At 38.8% G+C, this 12963-nt stretch overlaps 1 protein-coding gene and 1 long non-coding RNA gene across 2 annotated transcripts in view; one reads left to right on the top strand and one right to left on the bottom strand.

Annotated features, from left to right (window-relative positions):
* Positions 1-1715, bottom strand: part of LOC309479318 — a 28724-nt gene extending 27009 nt beyond the window's left edge. The window contains exon 1 of the long non-coding RNA XR_014199189.1: positions 1141-1715. This is a non-coding gene — a long non-coding RNA (uncharacterized lncRNA). The remainder of the gene's footprint in view (positions 1-1140) is intronic.
* Positions 1-12963, top strand: part of crim1 (cysteine rich transmembrane BMP regulator 1 (chordin-like)) — a 113065-nt gene that overhangs the window by 34527 nt on the left and 65575 nt on the right. The window lies entirely within an intron of this gene.

Raw genomic sequence — 12963 nt, forward strand, 5'->3', positions numbered from 1 at the left:
ATAAACAGCTGCACTCTTTGACAATCCAACAGAATTAGCACAACATCCAGATCCTTTGGCTTACTATTTTTAGCACACTCTGATTTGGGACACACTAATCTTAATCTTACATTCCAATTAGAATGGATAGCATGCTAATTGGGTGATAGCATCGCATATGCGGTTGTCAGTGATGGAGAGCCTGCTACCTCAAAACTGTTCAGCTTATCATCCATCTTCCAGTGTTTGAGGAAACGCAGCACGGAAAGGGTTAAGTTCACTGGTTATCTGCGGGCTAAACTTAATAACGTGAGACTATATTGCTTCATGGTGAACATGATTTCACCAAATACAACATAAATTTCAATCAACCAATCAGATTTGACAGACAAGTTTACAGTTGATGTCAAGTTTACACTTACAACCAGGGTTAAGCCTAGTTCACACGGCAGGATAATTAAGCCGATTTTAGCCCCGATTCACCCCTTCCGACAATCTTAAGGATGCTCCGATTATCGTAAAATAATCTGATCAAATATTCCTGCCGTGTGTGGTGTGTTAAGACTGCTCTCGTCTGCTCGGAAGGACGTCGGGACCGCTCCGATCTCAAATCGGGGATATCCAACATGTTGGATTTATTTGGCCCGATTTCTTCTCGTGTGTGGTGTCCCCCGAGCACGCAGCCTGTGGACTGTGGAGTGTAGCCAATCAGAAAGCGAGGTGACGAGGCGGCGAGGAAACACCGGGAAATATAATCAAAACAGCCGGCGGCATGGCGCACCAGAAAGTCCGGTGGACGTCAGAGATCATCGCCTTTTCTTTTGATAACGTTTTTTTTCCGGTTAAAAACAAACTACAAACTATTGCCACTGCATCCTCTTCGTCCGCCATGATTGTTTACTCTGAAGTCACGTTTGATCTCGAGGTATTTTGCGCGATTTCCCGTCTGATCTGGGAATGCTCGGGAGTCAAATCGGTTCGTGTGTGATGTGTTGATTTTGCCGTGTGGCTGCGCACCACACACTGTACGACCAAAACTGTTAGACCTGTGATTTTTTATCCCCGTGTGTGGGGTCTCTCAGGTTTGGAAAATCGGCCGACAATTTTAAAATCGTCCCGTGTGAACCAGCCTTTATGTGCTTCTACATTAGGGTTATTAACCTATCATTTCCCTCTGATTTTAGGGATTAATAAGTTATAAGATATGGATAGGGTTAGGTTTAGTGTAGGGATAGGGTTAGGACAACATTTTTGGGTAGGAATATTGTTCCAGGATCAACAAAATATGTTGGTCATACAGTGATTCAGATCTGACGTAGCAATTAGAGCAATGTTTTATTAAACAGATTCAATTAGAGAGCCACTGAGGGAGAAAGATTACAGCGGGACGCCCTGCCAAAAAGCGAGAGGAAAGTGGCGAAGAAAACAGAAAGCCAGGGGTTGCAGCACTTAGACAATGACAATCAGCTGATCTATCTCCGCTGAGCCTTATCAAAATGAGCTTCTTATTGAAATGATTAATTCACTCAGTATGTTGTTTTGTTTCTTCAGTCGCAGCATTTGTGCAGTAACAGCGCTGCGTCTGTCTGTGTGTGTGTGAGGGAGCGCGTGGCGTGCTGGGTTTCTGAAAAATTATTTGAGAGGGATTTCTTTCCATGCGACTCGCATGCATGCTGTTTCACTTTCATTTTAGTCAAGGATAAAAAAGATTTGATGAATAGATGAATGTATGGGGTATTTAACCCTCTGGGGACCAAAAACGCGCCCACGCGTTTTGCTCGTTTTTTTTTTTAGCAATGAAAAATAAACACAAAATGCTCTGTTAATTTTGATCTTTCATTTTCGTGTAATACATCAATCGATCCTGTTCAGTTTCTATTTTTTTTCTGTATACTCACAATACAAATAAAGTGTTTTGCTTTTTGACAAATAAAGAAAAACTAACATGATGCTATTTCTGCCTTCTCTCTGTCAGTAAACTCCCATTTGAAACGCGTTCGAAAATTATCTATAACTCCGCGAAAATTCAGTCAAACAGGCAAACAGACCCACGGGCATAAAGCTTGAGATCGCAGCTTTTAAATGAAGTAATTTATATAAAAAACAAATATTATCAGCTTCTGTAATCTGTATAAAAAGAGAGCGACTCCAGTCGAGCTCATTAGGAGCCATTCAAAAGTAATGTGACCACTCCCCGGAGAGCGCGTGCTATTCAAACGCAAATTCTGAGAACCATTTCAGTCTGTGAAACGCCCCCACATCAGCTGTAAACAAAGAGGCATAATATAGCCTACCTTATGGAGAAAATTTTCCGTGCTGATATGAGGAGCAGATCCCGCTGAGGAGTGAGGTAGGCTAAGTTATCCTTTCTCAAGTGTTAATGTGGAATAACGTTATGGAATAACGTTGTAGGCTTATGTAAACAAAAAGATGAATCGCGTTTCTATAATATGAATCGCGCGTCTATTTGTAAAGAGTGTTTAGCCTAAATATGAATCGCGCGTCTGTGTGTGAAAGAATAAACTGCTTTTACAGTTACTGTACTTGCAAGTTTTATTAAGGTTAGTTAGTTATTTGATGTTTTTATGTTGTCTACTCTGAAGGAATGCAGTGTATGTTTTCTGCACTTAGTGTGTCCCTGAAAGGAGCAATTTGTCGGAATTTTAGCCATTATGATCGCTGATAATTATTTTTGTTAAGGTCAAGGCCAGACTAGATCTGCAGACTTGTTTTGCATTTTCTGGACTAGTTGTAGGGGGAAATGTGGATACATTTGTGGAGTTCATTTAAATAACATTATCAAAATCAATTTTGAAAAAACCTAAAAAACGAACATGCAACAGGTGTGGGGCATGCATGTTTGTGTAGACTTGAATGTGAATAATGGGCATTCCACTTTTCATAATTCTACAGATTTGATCATATACAGTAAATTAGATATATCCAATATATCTACTGTATACTGTATTCCTGCTTTTATTAAAAAAAAGATAGGAAAAAATGAAACACTAAAACAATATGGACAATTGGCTATACCTGACACATGTCACATTTTTTCCTCCGCTCTCAGTCTTCTCACATTATGAGAAAAGGACACGAGTTTGTCCACATTGCCGGGGAGACATGAGCTCTGTGTCTTGTGGTCACTCTTTACCCTCTCGAAATGTTTCCACATTTATTATCGCATGGACCAGCTGTGTTACCGATCTGTCACTGCGTGACTTCACCAATTCCTGTGGAGTTTTCATTTTTATTGTATGGCAACTAACTGATGAATTCAATTTTAGCCGACCAAGTCTTCTCTTGTCGACTAACTTTTAGTCAACTATTAGGAGGCAGTGCTTGTTTATTTATTTGTTTTTATTTAGGCCTAATGTATATTTATTGTTTGTGTTCTGACCTCTTTTCTGTGTCCTGTTTTCTGACTTTTCATTCAGTGTTAAAGCTAGTTGTCCGTCGGCCTGATTGTGTTTGCACTGATATTTCTCACTTAAGTGTTTCAGTTTGCTGCATATTCGTTTGTTTAAAATTATATTTATGTCCTAACAATCAACTAGGATTATCTTTGGTCAAGGGTAGCCTTAATAAAAGCTGAAAATATAAAAATAAAAGAGTATTCAAAATATTAATAAATACTCTAATTTGATATAAGTACAAAGTTCTGTCATGAAATCAGCGCAAGCTGATAGACCCTAACTATCAATACTGCTTGCAATAACTTCATTCTTTATAAGGCATAGCTGATTGGTTCCTGCTGTGTCAGTAGCCAATGAGCTTGCGTGCTCAACCTTCAAATACTTGGTCAGCATTTGCTGTAGCAGTTGCGGCACACTTTCAGAAACCCTCCACCTTCCCCAGCTCCACCTGTGTAGATCTGCTATGGGTAATTCATGTTCGCTATATTGTACAGCAGCAGCATGTCTAACTTGCTCACAGCATCATGTCGTGTAAATATTGGCAGTAGCATGTCCCGTACTTGCTCTGCAGCAGCGTAGCAGATCTATTCCCCCAAGACCAAATATATCAACATTGTCATATCCATTATCTTTACCAACTGCTCCAAGAGTTGTCATGACAGAAATAATACAAAAAATGGCACTGCTATTGAATATGACTTGCTGTGTTTCTCGATCCCATTACCCTTTTTCTGCCAATCATTTTTTTCTCTTCTTTTTGTTACTATATTATAACTTTTATACCGCCATATTGTACTATGCTAATACTATACCATATTACTATACTTAGCTCTAAATAAAAAGTGCCAAAAATAAGTTCAGATATAGATGCATACTTCAAGTAAAGTTTGTTTCTGTAACTGGTAGAACATTATGCTTGCAATGCCATAGTCATGTGTTTGATTCCCATAGTATGCATGTAGTGATGAAAAAACACTGATGCTTGCATTAAAGGGAATAAATGCACAAACAAAATCAGGCATCAAAACTTTAAAATTCACTTAAAAAAATATGGATAACTTATGGATAATGATTATTTGCTGAAAAATTCGTACTAATGCTGATAATTTAAAAATAGGCCTACTTGTTATTAATATCACGTTCATTCTTCTTGGCAATGTCATGTGGATACTGGTGATATTGTAGGTTTCGCAAGGGAAGCTGTACTCAAATAGAACATAAAGACAGTGAATGAGGAAAGTGGCTGCATGTCACTCTTTTTATATTGACCTGACCCCAACCTTAAATGTAATAGCATATGCTAATGGCTGTCAAACACAACCCTCAACCTCAGACGGCCACAACTAGCTCTGACACTAGAGTCTCGTTTTCAGAGACCAGAATGGCGAGTAGATCCATGTTGTTTTTGTTTTTGTTGTTGTTGTTGTTGTGTAATCGCAAAGCACTACACCATATGGTCTGATTTTCTTCCAGGGGCACGTCCCCTAATCTGCACTAACCCCATTTCCTGCTCATTTCCCATACCACTCATAGTGACCGAAAATATCACCTTCTGCAATGGGTTGTGCTATCCAGCCCTGCACAACACACATAAACAGATGCTCTTCTGTTTGGCCCCTGTTGTTTTCCAGGCCGTGTAACCCCTTTCAGTGCCATTCCTTGCTCCGTGCCACAGCGTTTATTAATAACCCAGCAGAACACATGTTGGGAAATCATTGGTGACTTTGAGTCCTAGTGGCATTGCGTTCTGCATGACTGCCCATGCTGGAATGCAGGAAGTGTGGCGCTGTAGCAGGTAGCGGGATGGCGTGCATCAAGGACAATTTTAAAAACGCAGAGAATGAGGGGGTCAGAGAGTTTCAGGATAGATTGAAAGAGAGAAAAAGTGAAGGACAAGAGTAGATGTCAACTTTCTGTGCTGACGCATTGTGACAAAGCTGTTAGCGGTGTGATTCTTGTCTTCGTAACGTTTAGTTTATTGTGGAGGGGACAGAAAAGATTGTGCTGGAATTACGAATATGTTTGATTCATCATGTAATACCACTGTTGGAGTGTTTGGATGTTTGAGCAGATGGCTTATCAGACCGAGTCACTCCTCATAATTGGTTCCTGCATTAAAAGCGCCTCTTATCAGCCTATAATAATGTGGAGATGAGATGTCTACAGCTTGCAGGGTTTCTTTTGTCACTTTGGTAATGAATCATACTTCGCATCACATATTTTTCTGTCATCTCACAGAATTGTTTTGTTTCCTTCCTTTCATCAAAAGCTTTATACCGTGGATTAGTTTTCGAAGCGTAGACGGGCTGTCGAGATCTGCAGGGTGTGAGAATGATGATAACAAAAGTTGGCTAACGACTGATTAGTTTGATAATCAAATGCTCTGCCAATTTAACAGTTAGTTAGGCATGTGTAAAAATAAATACATTCAAATTAGAATTGTGTAATTATAATAAAGAATAATTTTCACAGTTTTAGGGGTAAGATGACCTTTGTCCAGATTTATTAATATCTAAAATGATGAGCATTTTATGAGCAGTTTTAGTTTCAGAATTAAAAATTATTTCAAATTTGATATGATGGATGATGGACGGATGGATGGATGGATGGATGGACGGATGGATGGATGGATGGACGGACGGATGGATGGATGGACGGATGGATGAATGGATGGATGGATGCAACTGTCCTAATTCAATTAAAAGTTAAACATTTTGAAAAATGAATGTTAAGTAGTTTGCCATATTTTTAGGGAAAGAAATTATCCAAACTAATTCACTGCACAGTAATTAGGGCTGCCCCTGACTAAAGATTTTTCTAGTCAACTATTAGTCTCTCATTTAAGCCGTTAGTCAACTAATTGCACGGTTATATTAATTTAATTACTTAAATATATACTTATACTTAATTACTTAAATATGTTAAACCATAATGAGAATTTAATATATATATTTATGGCGTTATATAGCCTATTCCATGCTCAAGCTGCAAAGCACTAGCAAAGTTCACAGAGACGGTGGAAAGTGCATCCTGTTTGTTTTCTTTATTTAACAAAAGCACAAGGTTTTTGTGTTATTGTGAGTTTACACAAATAAAAGTAGAATGTTGTATTACTCTGATCTGTATGAGTATGACTGAGTATTTTAAGTTGTTTCCGCTGTTATCAGAAAAAAGTGATCGCACCGGTGCCTCCATGTCATGCAGTGAGTGCTATAGCGCTATAGTGCACATTTATAGGTTAATGTTAGAGCGAGCTGCCATGTACAGTATGTATGTATGAATGAATGAATGAATGAACAAGGCATTTATGTAGCGCTTTCATATGTATACTGTACACCCAAAGTGCTTTACAATCATATCAGGGGATCTCTCCTCAACCACCTCCAGTGTGCAGCATCCACTTGGATGATGCGACGGCAGCCACAGTACAACGGCGCCAGTGCGCTCACCACACTCCAGCTATCGGTGGAGAGGAGAGAAAGTGATAGAGACAATTCAATGGATGGGGATTATTAGGAGACCAGGATTGGCAAGGGCCAATGGGTGGAATGTGGCCAGGACACCGGGGTTACACCCTTACTCTTTTACGAGAAGTGCCATGGGATTTTTAATGACCGCAGATAGTCAGGACCTCGGTTTTACATCTTATCCGAAGGAAGTGAAGTTGCTACTTGCATATTTCAAATGTTAAGCCATATGAGGTCAATGGATGATAGCCGAATGTTTGGATTTCCTGCCCAACATACTGTAATTATCACAAGGACCCGAAGTGACTTTGCCACTTCCCAAGGTTTTTTTTTTTTTTTTTTTTTTTTTTTTTACTAACCTACTAATGAAAATTTGGTCGACTAAGCCTCTTCTAGTTGAATAATGATTAGTTGGCCATTAAGGGTCAGCCTCAGCCCTAACAGTAATATAAAAAATTATTCTTAGTCATGTGGTGTAACCAACAAAATAATGTAGAATCATGCAGAAAAGTAAGGCTATGTTTACACGACTTTGCGTTTTTTGCACACAGACGACATCGTCAAAACGATCCTCGTTCACACGGATCTGCGAAAATGACTAAAAACGCTTTATTCTGCTGCCAGGCCAGTAGTTGGCAATGTCACTTTCTAAAGAAACACTACGTGCCTTTAGACTGAACAAATAATATGCATGCGCATGACGTTTTTGTCATTTACACAGAGACGTGTGGTAGATTTTTCCCTAAACCTAACTATCTGGGTCTCGTCTACAAATCGACGTCCCCGAACGTCTACTGTCGACGTTAAGTCCATCTGGGTCTCGTCTACAAATCGACGTCTCCATTCAATAATAGTCACCTAACTAACTTGTTCCCCTAAACTAGCTTCCTTCCTAAACTAGCTTCCTGCGCAGGAATAATCAACAAACAGACTCAAGCAAATGTCCTTTAAATGCTTTAATCACGGCCAGGAGATCTTCCCGAGCAGTTCTCAGGGAATCTCTCCCAAGAAGCAAGGCCGGAAGATCTCAGACAAATTCCATTGAGAATCCCACCCGAAAACACGGATACAACAGTTTTTATAGAATCGAGAAAACAAATAAGACTAACATGTCACCTTCAATATGATTGGTTCAATTGGTTCAAAAGCCCCAACCTTTTCCCTCTGTCACTGGCACAAGCAAACTCTGTTTTTGTGATTACTTATCACAAGGTTTGGGAGCTAGTCATCTGTCTAGTTTCACTTCCCTTAATTGTTATTTATACACACACACACACACACACACACACACACAAAACTCCCCCAAAAGTTTTCCCCAAAGAGTTTGGAAACATTTAAAAGCATATGAATGTCATTCCTGCAAGAAAACAAATGTTAGTTGATTCATTAAAGTTATTTAAATCCATCACAGACGATAATGATATTTTTTCAAAAACTTGCACTTTGAATCCTGTTCTCAAAAGTTGTCCATCAAGTGTAAGTCTGAACACTTAGAAAGGTATAGCACACCTCTTCTCAAAAAGCCACTCGATTTAAGACATTCACGTCTGAAGCATAAATATTGCGAGACAAGTTACGCACTGAAGTTTAATACTTAACTTTCTAGGCTTGTTCAAACCTTTAACTTCGAGTATGAACAGTTCTAATAGTGATGATTGCGTTACAGTAAAAAAACACACTGAGAAGTAGATATTCATAATCAAGTTGAATGATTTGGAAAATATGGGACTCAAGTGCCCAGATCACAGAAATGAGACGGCTGCAGCCAAGAATCTTAAGCTTCTATTTTCATTTGAACACAACGCTGTACAATCTCTCAAGTCATTTCCTCACACTGGGTGCCGATTTCATTCTGAACAGGACCTTTTTAAATCACACTCTCGGCTGAGCTATTTCATCTGCTCTTCCATCTGAACCGCTCATATCGCATTCCAGCACTCCTTTCTACCCAAGATGACTCATTCACTGTCTTACTTTTGATGAAGACTGGTTCAGACCCAGGGACTAGAGCAGGACAGTCTGTGGAGAGAGCTTGTGGGTGTTAGAATGACATAAATGGTCAAAATGCTTTCCCACCATGTGTAGGTGGAGTGTAGTACTGAGGAACAGAGTCATTCTGAAAGCATTCCTACGTTCCTCCCCTCTCCAATTATGCCCTCCACTTTACGTATGGTTTATAATGGACCAGTGTGATAATTCTAATGTTGAGATTTCCCCCTCTCAGAGTGCGATCAAACATGTTTGTTTGAAAATATCACCCAAACCTGCTGGAATATCCAGGTCGTACCAGCTTGTGGTCCTCAAGCTTGATTGTTGACTGGCTTTCTGTAGAACATGTCAGCCTTGATCTGCTTGACCAAGATGGTCTATTAGGTTGACTTTAGTCCCACTCCGGTAGTCCAGGTGATCGACCAAGCAGATTTCCATTGGTTTGTAAGATGGGAACCCTGTTAACCAAGTATGATGTGATGCACATTTTGTGTTCTGTGTATTAATTTATTCATCTGTAACAAAAACATTAAAAAAGACTATTCATACGTACACTGACTTAAAAACACAAAAAGATGTGTACACTTACTTTTTACTTGATGGCTACACTACATGACATTTTTGAGTCATGAAAACTTTTCTTGAAAATAATATTATAATTATAAATATTCATATAATTATATATTTTTCAATCAAAACCAACATGAATACAGAGTGCATTAGTTTAAAAAAAAAAAGTTTAGTTATCATGGACACTCAAGCTTAGTTATCATCTGCTACAAGCCATTCAAAGCAAGCTACGATAAGAACCAGTTCTTGCAGGGAAATACCCTGAAGAAATACCCTGAATAATATAAACGGCTGTTTTCAGCTTCAAGTTTTGGGTTAATCCATCTCTTGTTCCTATTGTAAGAGCTACATCCCATGATTTGTTTCTCCGTGAAGTTCATCAGTAATCAAGAGATTTCTATCAGTGTACAGGTGTTTGCTACATTAGATAGTTGCCCGCCAAGCTTCTCTAGATCTGGTGCCATGACCCGACTGTTGTGATCGATGCATTGGTAGACTTTACGGATGAGAAAGCGGTAGAAAATCAATGGTGTTTATTAAGACACTCTGTATGCAGTCAGAACAGTCAAAGCAAATGATGAAGTGTGCTTTTTTCTTGTAGTTTATTTATTTATTTTTAAAACAATGACTAGCTTTAACTTTTTTTAAAAATGATCAAGGCTTGTTTCTTCATTTTTTGGGGTGAGGACACTTAATCTCTGGAGGAATTCAGTTGGGAAATCTCATTTTACATCTGTAAGAAATAATCATGTTAGCCGTGTAGCTCAATGAATGTAGCTCAGTATCAGAGGGGATGAAGGTATTCGAAAGGTCTGTTCTTTCCTTTATGTTGAACTTCTGGCATTTTACTCTTATCTGTTGTCTTAACCTGAAAAACATAACAAAAATTGTGCCAAGGGGGAGTTTCTATGAAACAATGGTTAACTTTTTTTCTGAGGGATGGGATGTTTGAAGCGTGGTTTTAGGCGATGCTGAAATCACTCATTTTGCATTCCAAGCCAAATCCAGTGGCTGTGCATTTCAATTTTGAAGGTTTTTTAATAAGATAGAAGCACACTAATCCGTCTGGCTCCTGAAGATCTCCACCCCTCAAACACAAACAGACATACTCGTTTACTGACATATAAAGTAAGGTCACACAGCACAGACAGACACACAGCAAACCTGTCGGGAAGCGATGGAGAAACTTGAGACAGGACTTGTGTTTTCCAGGTGTTGTTCTCACTCTTAGCACGTTTCACAGAGTAGAAGGCAGATGAGTGGAGTGTATACTGTTCACTACACCTCAGCTCTCAGGCTTTAAGACTTTAATCTTTTAAGAATATTTAAAATATGACAAACTTTCTCCTAAGCCAGCTAAGCTGTGCTATCACTGTAAATAGCTTTGTTTGTATTCTGCATGGAAGAATAGCTCAAGGACGGCTACTGTTCACGAAATAACAGTTCATTTGGGTGAGAAATATGTGTGTGTATTCGCTTAAGCATTCTTAGTAGCTACTTGAATGTGATGTGTATATGTTTGTGCTGTCACAATTACCGTTAAGTTTGTTAATTAACGCGCTAAAAATATGTAACAGAATTAACACAACATCTGTTTTTTTTGGGGGGGGGAAATATTTTTTATTCCGCAATTCTGACATTTTTTCTCTAAATAAAGTGAGAATTGAGTGATATAAAGTCGCAATTATGACTCATAAAGTCAGAATTGCGTGATAGGCACAATTGTGTGTTATATAGTCAGAATTGCGTGATATAGTTACAATTGTGTGTTATATAGTCAGAATTGCGTGATATAGTCGCAATTGCCTGTTATAAAGTCAGAATTGCGTGATAGACACAATTGCGTGTTATAAAAGTCACAATTGCGAGTTAAAAAAAAAGTCAGAATTGCGAGATATAAACTCAGTTTGGACTTTATATCTCGCAATTCTGACTTTTTTTTCTCCGAATTGGGATTTTATATCACGCAATTCTGACTTTTAAACTCGCAATTGCGACTTAATATCACTCAATACTGTTTTTATAACACAATTGTGACTTTATATCACGCAATTCAGAGAAAAAAAAGTCAGAATTGCGAGATAAAAAGGTCACAATTACCTTTTTAAATTTTTATTCTGTGGCGGAAAAAAGCTTCCATAGTTTTTTCAATGGCATCCTATGGCTAGCATTACATTAAATATGATCACAATATAATTCTTTCAAGTGCTTTAAACCATTCAAGTGCGACAAGATGCAATGTAATCTCAATTGTCCTAAAAATAGGCGTAATTTTTTATGCTGAATATAATTTCATATTGTATTCTTTTGAGTTTGGAGTGAATTCCAGGACATTTCTTCATGAAATAAATGTCGATTTCCTCCTTTTATGCACACACAGACACACGTAAGGAATAAACAGAAATGAGGAGAGTTCAGCGCTCCTTGTAATTCATGGGTGTCTCGTGTCCGTGCGGCTCTGGGAGCTCAGCTGTCAGGAAATGAGTGTGATCTTACGGGTCTGCGCGTCCTGATGAACTAAAGTAAATAAATAAATAAACAAAGGCCGGCGGTGATTGTGCGGAACAGCAACCTGGGGGTAAAGTCATTCCCGCTATGCAGATTACAGGCAGGACTACGCCTGGGAATGAGGCTGCATTATTCATGGAGACTTCTGGCGTAGTCAGAGACAGATTGATCCTCACCCTGCCTGGCTATGGGCCAGAGAACGGCAGATCTCTTTCTGCCTGTCTGTCTGCTTTCTCTTTCTTTTGTCACCTCACTCCATCTGTTTTTCCTCCTCTCTTTTTCTTGCTATCTTTGCGTTGTTGTACATCTATCATGCTCTATCCTCTGCCTCTGTTTTCTTGAGGTTTTCGAATCTCCTGCCTCCTACTGTGTCTGAGTTTTTTCCTATTTTTGTCTGTCCACGTCTTGCTCTCTCTCTTCTACTTGAACAGCTACGATGTCAAACGTCTAACAGGCAGCGGTTCGACTGTCAGAGAGATGATAGTGTTTGCGGGAAGAGCGTTGCTCAGCATTTACCTGCAATTCAAAGTGCGCTACATGCCCACGCGACAAGACCTACGTTGCACATGCATCTCTAAAGAGCAGCTCAGCTTTGAATTAGTCACAGAGCAGTCAAGTGTATTCAAATCCTGAGGTTATTCTCAGGTGAAGATAACATTGATTTTAGTATATTTTTAAGGTGAAAGTGGTATTCTTTACCCATATTCAGCATTCTGGTATTCAGCAGTTAGCAAATACAGTAAGATTCGCATGGTAAAAATTTGCTCACATTTATTATAAATCAATTTCTAGATTAGTGACTTAGAAGAAGAATAGAATCTTACATATTGTCGCTTTTTCATCATAATGTTTTTTATTTATTTAAAACATTTTTGGGGGAAAAAACGTTGTTTTCAGATTTAAATTTCATTTTGAATCCCAGATTTTTGGTGTGGTCTCAGATATCCGGTCACCACTGTATGAAGTTGTTTACATTTATAAGATTTTTAATCCACCTTATCTGTTGTATCTCTCTCCTCTCAGCAGTGGCTATC

The sequence above is a fragment of the Leuciscus leuciscus genome, assembly GCF_965113295.1.
Source record: "Leuciscus leuciscus genome assembly, chromosome: 17".
Lineage (NCBI taxonomy): Eukaryota > Metazoa > Chordata > Actinopteri > Cypriniformes > Leuciscidae > Leuciscus > Leuciscus leuciscus.